The sequence below is a fragment of the Temnothorax nylanderi genome, unplaced genomic scaffold, assembly GCF_030848795.1.
Source record: "Temnothorax nylanderi isolate EJ_2023f unplaced genomic scaffold, tnyl_v1.0 TNYL_tig0009_pilon, whole genome shotgun sequence".
Classification (NCBI taxonomy): Eukaryota; Metazoa; Arthropoda; class Insecta; order Hymenoptera; family Formicidae; genus Temnothorax; species Temnothorax nylanderi.
The window spans coordinates 1,636,505-1,649,455 of NW_027249071.1; the positions used below are offsets into that span (position 1 = coordinate 1,636,505).

Here is a 12,951-nt window from a genome sequence, read left to right on the forward strand (position 1 = left end):
ATGTATGACTGCATTATTCGCATTTATTGAAGCAAGTTGTTTATTCGTGTTTGTTTGCTTTGCTTGATCCGGCTTAAGGTGCTTTACGCACACATATACACACGAATATAACGCGCTTTCCGTCGACTACGTATACATTAAAATCGAGATAGGTTCGTAGAAGAGAATATCTGACGGTATTGAAGATATTCAGACAGCTGTGACACAACACGGTTCAGGAGGAGTACTTTAAAAGACACTTACGGGGAACTGTATCACATATGTCAACACCGGATCGACAAATTCACAAGGGTGATACTCCGATAGAAAAAGAGATAGGCGAGAGTTGAGTTCTGTCCGATCGAGATCCAGTTTGAAAAAATTTTTCTACGCGATTTGGAGTACAACGAATCCGTTCATAATAGACGCAATGCTCTGCTGAGCTCGCGGTTCCGTCCACCTTTCCCACCTGTCAGCGCATTATCTCGCTGCGTTTGCCACACACTGCGTATGTATACGTATTACGGCTATGTGCGTCTCCCCTGCGTGTACATATCCCTGCCGCTCGGGAGCTATTGCGAAACGTTCCGCGTCTGAACATGGTAATGTAAGTTTGAGCACGGGCGCGTGGTCGTAGGATGTTACAAACATGTCCATGAATATATCCTAGCTTCTCTCGCCGTCAAGTTTCTAAGCCGGGGACGAACGGGGTATCAATGGCGAGCGAAGTTACGGCCGATAGACATGCCGAACTCGCGCATGCAAGTAGGTATGTCCCTCGCGATGTTCGCGGGATGTGCCAGTTTGGCGGAATAATGCACGATGCTCCGTTGGAAAGTGCTACCTAAAGAAATTATGTGCGCGTACGACTTTTGCCTATTCTTGACACACACGCGCATACATAATAAGAAACATATATTCGAAACATTGCTCATGGCTGAACTTTTTTGTGGATAAAATATACACATGTAGCTAAAGCGAAAGCCCGAAGGAATAAAAAAGAAAGACTTTCATAATCCGTATTGTATCGAGTCCTTTGACTTTGTCGTATCCACGATACGCGATAAAACGTGCGAGGGGCGATTTCGATACCGGCTACGTAGGTACACCTTTAAGTTCGTTAACGTTCAACCAACGCGACTACGTAGGACCACACTTTTGCCCGGTGTATTTTCGAGAGGCAATTTTCTTGCGATTGGTTCAGAATGGTTCTATTACACAAGAATATCGATGCGGCTGTGTAGCTCGCGCGATGGAATACTGCCACTGCGCGAAATTCGATCTACAATCTGTATTCTGCCGTCGCACACTTCCATACAGCTTGTATAATTGGCGAAGACACAACACGCGTATAAAGATGATCCAAAAACGTGTTGTTCGCGCGTTAATTAACCGTCGATCTTACCTTCTCATTCATATACGATTTAATCTTGATCAAATATATTTCAAGTACGTTAAAAAGTGTCGTTCTCAAATAAGCGTCATCCACTGAAGCGTATGTCGAAATCCGGAGTCGGTATTAACTGTAAATGCGAGGTTATTCGAGTGGGATTAATTTTTGCGCTGTAAAGGTTTCAGGACCCTCGTTCTAAGAAAGTAACAAGCAACGGGAATTCCGCGGGTATTGAAATTAAAGTTGGTTGATTACTTTCTTAACTATTAGATTATCTTACACAACCGATCTTTCTCAAGCGATCAGTTTAAGCTGTCGGAGAATAATTTCTCGCCGTCCTACGTTTAGACAAACATTAGTGCGTTTGCGTTAATCATAACGGATTACTTTTCTATCGTATAATGTAAAAACACATGGGGTCGCGCTGAAAACCGTTATACGACCTACATATAGCCATAACGCGGATTTATGACGTATATACCTTGCAATATTTGCAGCGAATTTGTCATTTCGCCATGATGTTATTACTTTCTTGTTGCTGTTCGCCGCGGACAATGGCACCGTCGCCTAAACCAAGAAAAACGAACTTTAAATATGCCAGGTTCGAAACGGGCAAGCCACGGTAATATGTGTTTCACGTAGGGATAAATGTGTGGAGAAATTATTTCAGATACGATAGTATACGCGCAGAAAAACAGGATTGACATATGCATAGTTTATAAAAGAATCGCTACTCTCGATGTGTCGAATATATATGCCTGAAATTCAGACTGTTATTTTTGCATAACTGTACAACATTACAGCTGAAAGCTTTCAGAATATTATTTCGATCGAGTTTCTTAATAGTTAACTGGCAAAACGTTAAAAATTTGTATTATTTTCTCTTAATCGCGTAACATTCTTCTACGGTAGAAAATACTGAATTTCGTAATTGTTCGCATAACGTCACGGGTGATCAGCTATATCGTGTAGATCGTTCCGTGATAAGGTATTCGCATACGCGCGATTATGTACCTCCGTAAACTGCCTAATCGCTCCTGTCACGTTTTGCATCTCACAGTCAAGCGCGTAGTTGACTGAGGACATTATCAACAAAAGCACTTTGCTAAAGGGCTCTTACAATTTTGTACGTGAGTATACGTGACACTGACTTTACGCGAAGTCGAGAATATGGGACCGTCTTTTACATGAGCGCCTATTACAGACGCCGCACTCGTAGTCTGGTATCGCCTTAGGAGATTGCAGGATCAACTTGAGATCTAATGGGGTCTCAACCTATCTACGTTATATTAAAGCAGGCTTGTACCAGCAAATCGGGCGTCACACCTCCCGTATTCGTTATGCGAACTTGATTAGAAATGATAAAATATACATTTACCGGCGTTTTAATACTAATCCTTAATATTATTAATAATAGTGCCCTCCGGTACAACGAATTTCCGCGGGACATTATCGTCGGAGTAATAATTCCTGGCGGAGATGGAGCTTTAGAAACGCGTCTTGAAACAAAGAATCACGGGGCACGAGATAGAGCTTGTTAAGAAAAGTTACCGTGAACTTTGCGTTCAACGTCTGCGAATTAACTGCGCTTCGAAACGTGTCTGATAAAAATAGTAACAACTATCACTTTGAGAAGTTTCATCTGCCATTACTCGAAGATGTTTTGTACTCAATGTATGTTTTGTACTGTTTAATTACACACCCGCATTTAATTATAACCCGGCGATTAAAATATTGATTTAAAATTTAAAATATTGAAATTTATATTTGTAGGTTGTTCATTTGCGCGATATATAGTTCAATAAATAAGAATGAGTATTTTGTCATTAATGTAGTCATTAATAACCGTTGACTGGCCTCTATAAGTGAAGGTCCTTCACATGGACCACCACTTACAAATAAAGCTGAAGGATCGATCCAAAGGGTCTCCTCCACCCTCGAACATACGCAAGCGCAGCGTCACGGTCGCCGTGTTTATTTTACATGTCTTATGAATGTGCAAACGCTCGCAAGCGATTGGCTTGTCAATTAATAGTAACTATTGATTTTGGAAATTATTGCATTCGGCATTATACAATGATGTCTGTTAGCCTATTGTATCATGCATTACAATGTTCTATTTAACCATTACAAATGTCACAAGTAATTAATATTTTCTTATTTTTTAAGAAATAAAAGATTAAATTAGATTTTCATAAATTTTATAAATTTTCATAAATTCGAGAGACTAGTTAAAAAAATTTTTTGAACCGTTCTATGTAACAATTATACTAATTTTATTTACTAATATACTTATTGAAATATTATGAATACATTTTAGTTAATTATTAATTAGATTATTAAAAAATCGTGATAACATTTAGTAAAACTCCCTTTTAGGGCACCTCCAATGATTTTACCCTTCATATCTCTATATGTCATATATTATAAAGATCATTCTGAGTAACCTTCGTAAGCTTTCAGTCGTTGCTCGTTTAGTCGTTGCTTGTTTATTAAAAAGTTGTTGACGAAAGAAGTTCGAAAAATATAACAGTTATTTTTAGTAAGCCTTAAATGACTAATGTGCATATGAAAATAATACAAGTATAAGCGGGGAATCCGGCCCTTCCCCTACACTCTCACTCTAAAAAACTTATCCCAAAATCCAATCTATATTAATGTGACAATACCTTTTTGTTATTTTTTAGCATAAAACGATTCGACATGGGTTTCTAACTTTCCACTCAAAGCGAGGTTTATTATTGTACGATTTCAACGTAGGATTTCTAACTTTCCACGCGAATCTAACAATGATATATCCCTCGTTATAAAAAATGTGTAAGTATATTGTTAGGTGGAGACTTCGAAGGATGGCTAACAATAAGACTTCTTGAAGGTTACTCAGGAGGGTGATTTCTATAATATTGTGAAGGACAAAATCATTGGAGATGCCTCCCCTAAACAGGAGTTTTACCTAAGATTATAATATTTTCTCAAAGATATTAATTAAGTCACTTGACCCTACGTGCTATTATATACTCACAGAGTTGGAGAATATTAAGAAATAATTCCCTAAAATCCGCTAAATGGTGAAACTTTTATGTGTATTTCTGGAATCGCAAACTGGTTCACTCCTGACAAAATTTTATATGTACATACGTATATTTCGGTCGAACGTACTTATCCAGTAACTTACCTATGTGGCCTGGCCGCGTCTGAATGTTAACAGGCCCCCCGTCATAAGGTATTCCGGTAACGGATGCGGATTTTCTAGAGGATCCTCGCGAATTTCTCTATTTCACGGACGATTTGTCCTCGGCGAAGGCGGGCTTTGTCGCGCGCGGGTCACTATACGAGTGAGCAGACGCTGAAATCGACCTCGACTGGCTCGTCGTCATCTCGTTCGCCGATTTGACTCCGCGAGTTGATCCGCAACATCGTAAATAGCTCGTCGTTAAGTCTCTTGCTCGTGAAACTATTCGCATTGGATTTTTCTGACTGAGAAAATGCGCGCTCTTCTCCCGTAACAACGGACTTGCTGAGATCATTATTGAATTGAGGAATGAATGATGGCAATTCGGTGCAATCTCGCTATTAGTTATTAAAGTAAATTACTCGTTCTACTTCTCGCTCATTTTCACGATGAATTATATTATATATTTCCGTTTCTTTAAAGTCAGTGCTTTACCTCTTTCGTTACAAGACTAAGTATGTATGATGAGACGTATCTTATCATATCTCCTATTATTTACCGATCTCTCTCTCTCTCTCTCTCTTTCTTAGCGCCTATTATTTTACGAATGGAGCAAATATCTGATTGTTGCTTTAAATGGCTGCGAAATCTTTCCGATCAGTAGACTTTCATGCAAAACATTATGTGCTTTATGCGAGGAAAAGTCGAGAGTCATTTGTCTGCCAATGGGGCTGCTTTCGGTCAGCTTTAAAACTTCTTTGGTGATAGTTTGTCGAACAGGGGCGAACAAGCGAGGGATGCTGAAGGTTCCCTCGTGCCAACTTCGACTCGGGAAACGCCGACGGAAAAGTAGATAAATCAATTGCTTTCCGCGCGGCTTGAATACATGTTCTTTAGTTTAACGCATTTTTTCGACACAAAATACGAAACGCGAATGATTGATCCATATTTTTTTAGACAATGTAACCGCTATATCCGAAATTAACGTTTATTTTTTCACGTAAAGTCTTTATAAATACTGTAATTACAAGGTCCAGTAAAGTATCAACAGTTCGAAAAATAAATTCCGATAAGGTTGAATTTCCTGTAAAGGCTTATTTGAACTATAAAAGTATTCGGCATTATTAAGAAAAAAATAGTAAAAAGGTGATTGAAAAACATTGTTACTTATAAAACTCTTAACCATATAAAGGGTATTTTTATTCATGATTACATTTAAACTATTTCATAAACAGCGGTGTGAGATTTTTTAAAAAAAGAATCTATCAATACTTCTTTTAAAGCTGGATCGAACTATATACAGCGAGACTATCGAGTTTTGAACTATCCAGACTTACGATGTAACTTTCGCTTTTCATTTCTCTTTTATGCTATTACCTTACGAATTTCTTATACTTTATTACACAAAGATTTTAGACGACACAGTCTCTGCTTTATTAATCTGTGACGTTGTTATTGAAGATATTATTGTTCGAACAAGCAAATTTGCAGTTAATATCGTCCGGAAGATTTCGACGCTGACGCGAAACTACCGTAATATCGTAGCACAATGTATAAAGATGTAAAACTGGGCGAAGTTCGCGAAACTGACGTTCTCATAATTAGATTCAACAGTGTGAAAGGACGACGAGGGGCAGCGGAAAGCTTGCCCCGATCCACTACGGCGAGTGATTATAAAATCCGCCTGCAGGCGGTACTGCAAGTTTTGATCTTTTACCATCTTTTACAACGCTATTTACATATGTTCCCATACCTTGGAAACGCTTGACGTTTCTCAGGTGCGTATTGTTTCGAAAAGCTTTTTATTGCGCGAGTGCAGTTAATACAATTACATTCGTATTCGCGATGTAGGAGCGCGGTGTGCGAGCGGTCGAAATGTCGAACAATCATGAAAATTTTTTTAAATGTTTTAAATGCAATATTACGCAGCGCAGTTTCCAGCCAGAAATCATGAGTGTATCCTAGAGTGAACGCTAGGCTCGTAATTTGAAGACCGTAACTAAAATAAAATTGTGGTTCCATTATTAATTAAAATGATGTGCTTACCGCTTGGCTTAGTTAGATATTACTCGGGGATAAATTCTCGCGTTTTTTATATACGTAAGACGATCGAGACGAGAGCCCACGATCCCTCCGGCACATAAATTTATGCTAAATTATAATGATCGGATGAATTCTTATCTCGATATTCCACGTTATATCGCGGTGTACGTGCGCGGAAGCGCAGGAAGCGTTTCAGCGAGAGAGAGAGAGAGAGAGATAGAGAGAGATAGAGAGAGATAGATAGATAGATAGAGAGAGAGACAGGTGGAGAGGGGAGGGGTAAAAAAAGAAGTCGTTATACGTCGAATCTCTCGTGCATCGTTTGATCCCTAGCTCCGAGACGGTGATGTACGGTGTACGTACAGCGGCGGTATATACGTCCGTAGAAAATGAAGGAAGTACCTTTGACGTTAATATTTCCCTGGTATCGGCGGGCACGTTTCTGTAAACCGTAAGGCATTAAAAGTAATACATAATTATTCACGGTTCATTTCGTTTTCCCATTTCCTACATGGCACACGTATGGCACGGTATATGTGTATGCACGTATACGTGGGGCGTGTGCGACGAGCTCCGATCTCTCGCCATCGTCGGCAGCTCGTGCACCAAAGGGGGACAAAGGAGCGCGGTAGAGAGAGAAAAAGAGCAAATCGTGGGTGGGTTTTAGAGCGAGGGTGGTGGCGCAATGGTGGCGGAGACGAGACCTGACTGTCTGCAGGCTTGTTTCCACGCGCTTTGAGCACATGCATTTTGCTCTCTCTTCTCCTCCCCCCCCCCCCTCCTCCATCTCTTCCCTCGCAAACCGTGGACGTACCAGCAGCGAGCGAGTTAACCAGCTCGCGAGTACGGCGAAAATAACGCCGTGAAAATCCGCTTAAGCGGAAACAGCCCGTCATCGTATTGATCCATGCCATTACCGTTCCGCAGAAATGAAAGATGAAACAAAAAAAAAGAGAGAGAGAGAGAAAGGAAGGAAAAAAAGGAGGAAAAAGAAAAGGAAACAACAAAAAGCTCATTTTGCCGGACGTGTTTGAATTTATTCGGGCGGGTGTGGGACGCGACGTATCGCAACACTGGGATCTGTATGGGGAATTAAACGACGGCTTACAAATGCATGTATGCGAGTCGCTTGCACTTCCCCGGCACGTAGGCTCAATTAGCATAACTAATATCGAGAGTGCGTCGCCAGTATACCTCTTTCTGTTATCACATGATATAATCCTACTGATATTATCCCCCGCGCGTTTAGCGTAGAATTGTTTAGAAAATATCGTTTGCATTAAACAATTAATTAATAGTTATTGACGCGAGACTGACACTTGAGAAAAGCTACAAAAGATAGGTCTTGATCGCGCGTAATAGTTTTTGTATTAACGGTGCTATCGATTCTTTCGACACGGTCTTACCATCGGCTGCCGTTATTACTTAAAACATCGCTACTTAGAGCACGGTCGGGCGAAAGCTTTTTTCCCCCCGGTGTCCGTGATATAAAATCCGACGCGGGAATAACGCGGGCGTTATCGGCGCAATTCTCCGCATTTTCGCGCGCTGAACTATCGCCCGTGGATGTCGTTGACTCGAGTTATCTCGAACGCGAATAATTCCGACGACGCCCCGACGTGCCATACCGCCGTCGCGTCGCGTCGGGCCGCGCCTGCACTCGCGGCGCACTACATTTCACTATCTCCCCGTCATAGCTCGCCACGTACGTACATACAAACACGTGCGGTTCCGTGCCACCGGGTCGGACCACGAAGACGAGCTCTCGGATACACCCGGCGTGTATGCGCCGCATATATTTTACGCTGCGGTCCACCCACTATCTCAGATCGCTGCTTATGGCTAGACACGATCCTCCGCCGCACCTTCATTTTTCTTCACGTAACCTTTGTACCTCGTATTCTAATAAATTCCGATTTGGGTCATCGACGCGTTCTCGTCGATGTGCTTTCTCCCGGTATCGCCGCGAAACGGGCAAATACGACCGTTTCGTTAAAAAGGTGCAGCGAGACCGACAAAATGTTTAACTGACGCGGAAAGTGCGTGTTAGATGTGCGAGGCTGCTTAACGTGATTTAATGGTTGCCAATTAACGTGAGCGAATACGTTAAAGCCAAATTAACAGTCTATTTAATCTTTACGGACTGATATTATAGGCGATTGTTGGACATTAATACCATTTACATGATTGATTAATGCCAGCTATGTCATTAATTATCTACGGGTTCGCTACTATTGTCAACCTAGAGAATAGTCGATAATATTATGCCGATGTATGTAGACCTATCGTACCTGCATAATTAATGAATTGCGTCGAGGGTCTGATTTCCTATTAAAACCTTTTTTTAAGGGAATGAGCCGTTTCACAAAAATAACGTAAACATTTTGGTAAAGATTTGAACGAGATTTTACTCTTGATTGTAACAACTAGACACGTTACCGAATTTAAAACATATTTATATGCCGAAACGGTCGACTCTTGCAAATCTGCACTTAAAGTCTTTTGTCGAGGTGACACGTGTCGATGATGTATGTCATTGCCAGTACGAAGAGGAACGTGAAAACGCGCGCGTATTGGGGAGGGTATATTGTTCCTCTTAAAAATGTCTCGACACGATGGAAGGAAAGACTTTCGATATTCAACTTATTTGAGTTATCCTTCGCATCTGTATTCGACTACACGTTTACCGTTTCTATAAAGATTTCTAGCCACGCGGGTTCCACTCTTGGCAACACCATCTCGTTTCGATGCATCTCAATAACATTAATACTTTAGTTTAGTTAGAAGATTTAAACCCAAGAATCTTCTCCCCTTTCACCGTTATGAAAAAAGTCGTTCGTAACGCAAGATCCGGCCCAGTCGGACGCAAAACAGCGGCGATCCGCGGATCGCATTCTCATTATCATTTAAATTCCCCGCCTTTGACAGGTACTGCCAAGAGCGCATCCTTTTCTGGGAAAAAAACACCGCCGGAAAAGGCACTCTGCCCTTTGTTGCGGACACTACCTTTTTCGAGGCATTGTAAAAGCAGTCGTGATTGGCGGACGAGGGGGCGAAGGAGAGCGCGAGGAAGAACGGCGGAGGGTGGCGGTGTGTCTATAAGGGTGGCGCGCACGCGCGCGACGAAGGGTTGGCCGCGCCGACAGCCGCTGCCGCCGTCGACAGTCGGCATCGGCGAGCCGCGGTACCAACGTCGTCGTTCTTTTCGACCCTCGCGCGGTCTCCGTCGCCGGCGAGCACATTTATTACGCGATTGAGTAAAGGATTCACGCTTTCTTTCTCTCTCTCTTTCTTTCTCTCTCTCTCTCTCTTCATTCGCACGAGTCAACGACACGCGAGCGCGTCGCGTATGCTTGAACTCGATTGCTTCCGTTTAGCCGAAAGTAAAGCCGTCGGTGGGTCCCAGGTGTGGTGAGTGAATCGGGGATTTTTGTGGCACGACTACCTCCGGCGCGGACGGCAGACGCACCCCCTTCGATTCGGCGCACGCCACACATTCGGCCCTTCGTCCCACGCGAGTACTCGTGACTAATCGGCGAGGCGAGTGAAGTCGAGGCATGTAACGAGGCACACGAGGGGTGAGTAGCGGAAGGTCCGATCGCGCGAACCGCACTGGTGCGGATTGGGCCGCTTTTGCGGCCGGTAATTGTTACTCAATACACTGTGGTTGCGGCGCGGAAAAGAGCACTAACCATTGGTAAATTTCGGATTACATCGACAGCGACGAGGAGTTTTGTATTGGCGCGGTATTCGGATCTTGGAACTTGTAGGACTCGATTGTTTTCTGGCCGCGACAATCATTTAATGCACGACGCGACGCTTTCCCCGGGACATTAAAATTCTATCGTCTTGCCGCCTTAATGGTTGTATTAAGGAGATGGATTTAATCCTTAATGTTATTCAAATAAAAATCGGAATCCGATAATCGAATTGAATGTGAAATGCGCAGTAAAAATATGAAGTTTTCAATGAAGTTTTCATCGATCTTTAGTCTCCCGTGTATTAAAAATAACGTTACGTTCGCCGATTAAACAAATGTAAAAATAGATTTACTATGAGAGATGTAATGAAAAGAAAGTTCAGCACTGAACTTAGAAAGTCGGGAGAAACTTCATTTCGACGTAGCGTCCAAGTATATAGATATCGAAAGTTTAGAAGAGCCGATAAAGAGATTAAAACAAAAGTCATATGATTGAATAATCTAATTGTTCCGGTGAATACGATTGAAATAATTTTTATAATTTTTCTATACTTCGCACGTGTGTGAATGACGTTATCAAAAAATTTGTAAAAGCAGACAATACTATGTTATCACGTTATAGATTGTTACAATTGAAAATGAAAGACTCATGTTTTCAGCACGATGATTAAATCGAATTTAAATTGGATTTATATGAAATACACAATATAAAATTAAAGTAGAATGTTTTGTAACATGTTTTGTTTTAGAGAAAGATCTTAGAAAATAAAAATCTGATATAACAATAATATACATATAATATCTTTGTTATATCGGATTTATATTTTCTTGGATTTTTTTTTTTTAAATAAAACTTGTTCACTTTAATCTTATCCACGAAAGCTGAGAAAATATTAAATTGTTTCCAATAAAAAACAATTTATTGTATCACACTGGTATTTTCTACATGAGTAAAAATATCAGAAAATATTTTCTAAATTTCGGTATTCGTGATACGTTATCGGTTATGGTAGATAGTATATTTGAACGTAAAAGGTTTATATTTCAGAATGGTTTATAAATATTAGACACTTTTATTTTATAGACGTATTTTTCTCTAAAATACTTCTATGTGTGTTTTTTAATCATATCCAATAAAGCTGAAACAAATTGAATTCTTCCAACAGAAAATATTGTGCGTTAATATTACTGGTATTTTGTATATGAATAAAAATATTGTAAAATTTTTTGCGAAAATCTTGTTTAACTGTGTGTTATCGCACTTGAATGCAAAAGATTCTTGTTTTCAGCGATGGTTGTAAAAATTAAATTTTTATTTTATAGATGTATTTTTCTCTAAAACAATATTCTCTGAAACAATATTTGTCAGATTTTTCATTTTAATCTTGTTTATTAAAACTGTGGAAATGTTGAATTTCTCTGACAAAGGCGAAATGCACTAATGTTATTGATACTTTTTACTGATTTTTATATAGACAAAAGTATCGCAAAAATTTTTTGAAAGGTATGGCAATCGCATTACGTGATCGCATATAACAGATTGCCGCGATTTGAATGCGAAGGGAGTTTATGTTTTCGGCGATGTCGGCACTCCGTATTGCACACCGCATGTTCGATCGCTCGAAGTATAATAGTTCGCGAAATATAATCGGGCTGCGGCATCGGTATGGCCGCCGTTGCAGTTTGTAATATACTGGCAGTACAATACGGTGTTTCTCAAAACTTTGAAGTGGGCTGCGGTTGCAGTTGAATTGCTTCATTAGATCTTACTTGTACCGGGGGTTAAGACCGCCCCGATATTACTATTCCGCGCGGTACAGCCGATTCCGCGATGCGAGTTCGCACATCGAATTAGTCGAATTTCCGACGCGAATGCGAAATAGCAATTTTACCTTAGTCGTTGAAAAAGTGGATGATACGTGAAATACGAGCAGTTTTCACATCAGTTTCGTTCTGTATTAAAAAAAAGAACTTTTGTTCCGAATATCCCATTGGAGTTATTGGAAACATGATATTTCGGAAAGTATACTTGTCATTTCTCATCAGTAAAATTATATGATCGGTTGAAATTTTTCTACTTTACAATGAAGAATATACATGTAATTGTTAGTGAAATAATTGCCGTGTTAATTTAGGGTGGGTGTAATTATTTTTAGGTGCAATATATAAGTCCTCGATTGTTAGATTCCTAAAAGCAGGATGTGCGTGAGCAATATGAGCGGAGGACCCTTTCTTTCATTCTTTCCCATATCTTTATTGGCCAGACATCGATTAAAATCGAAAGCGTGTTTACAAATTCGTGGAAACAGTTACTATCGTTGCTCGTATTATGGCCTCACGGCACGTGATTCCGTAGTAAAAGGGCGCGACAAATGAGTATAATTTTGTTCCCGACATCGTACGTAAAGAGTTTGGGAATTGAACGCGCGCGTTGTTTCAATTTCGGGCGTTTTATTTGCGCCCGAGAAGATACGAAGATGTATATCTAATACATTATCAAACTTACGTAACGACAGAATGCATTTGCTGTAAATTTGTTATCATTAGTTTAATAATATTTTTAATTTAAACTTAAAAAAGTAATTTATATTGTAAAGTTAATTTCCATCGAATTACGTATGCAGAATATTTTTCTTCCTTTATACAGTTTTCATATTTTATATA

General features: G+C 40.3%; 1 protein-coding gene across 3 annotated transcripts in view; it reads left to right on the forward strand.

The window, feature by feature from the left end:
- LOC139787343 (uncharacterized) overlaps window positions 1–12,951 on the forward strand; it is a 238,716-nt gene that overhangs the window by 19,505 nt on the left and 206,260 nt on the right. Inside the window, exon 1 of one of the 3 annotated variants that reach the window (XM_071726445.1) lies at window positions 9,766–10,165. The exons of the other annotated variants lie outside the window; for them this stretch is intronic. The gene's annotated coding sequence lies outside the window, so the exon portion shown is untranslated. Of the gene's footprint in view, window positions 1–9,765; window positions 10,166–12,951 lie in introns of those variants that run through there. 3 annotated transcript variants of the gene reach the window in all.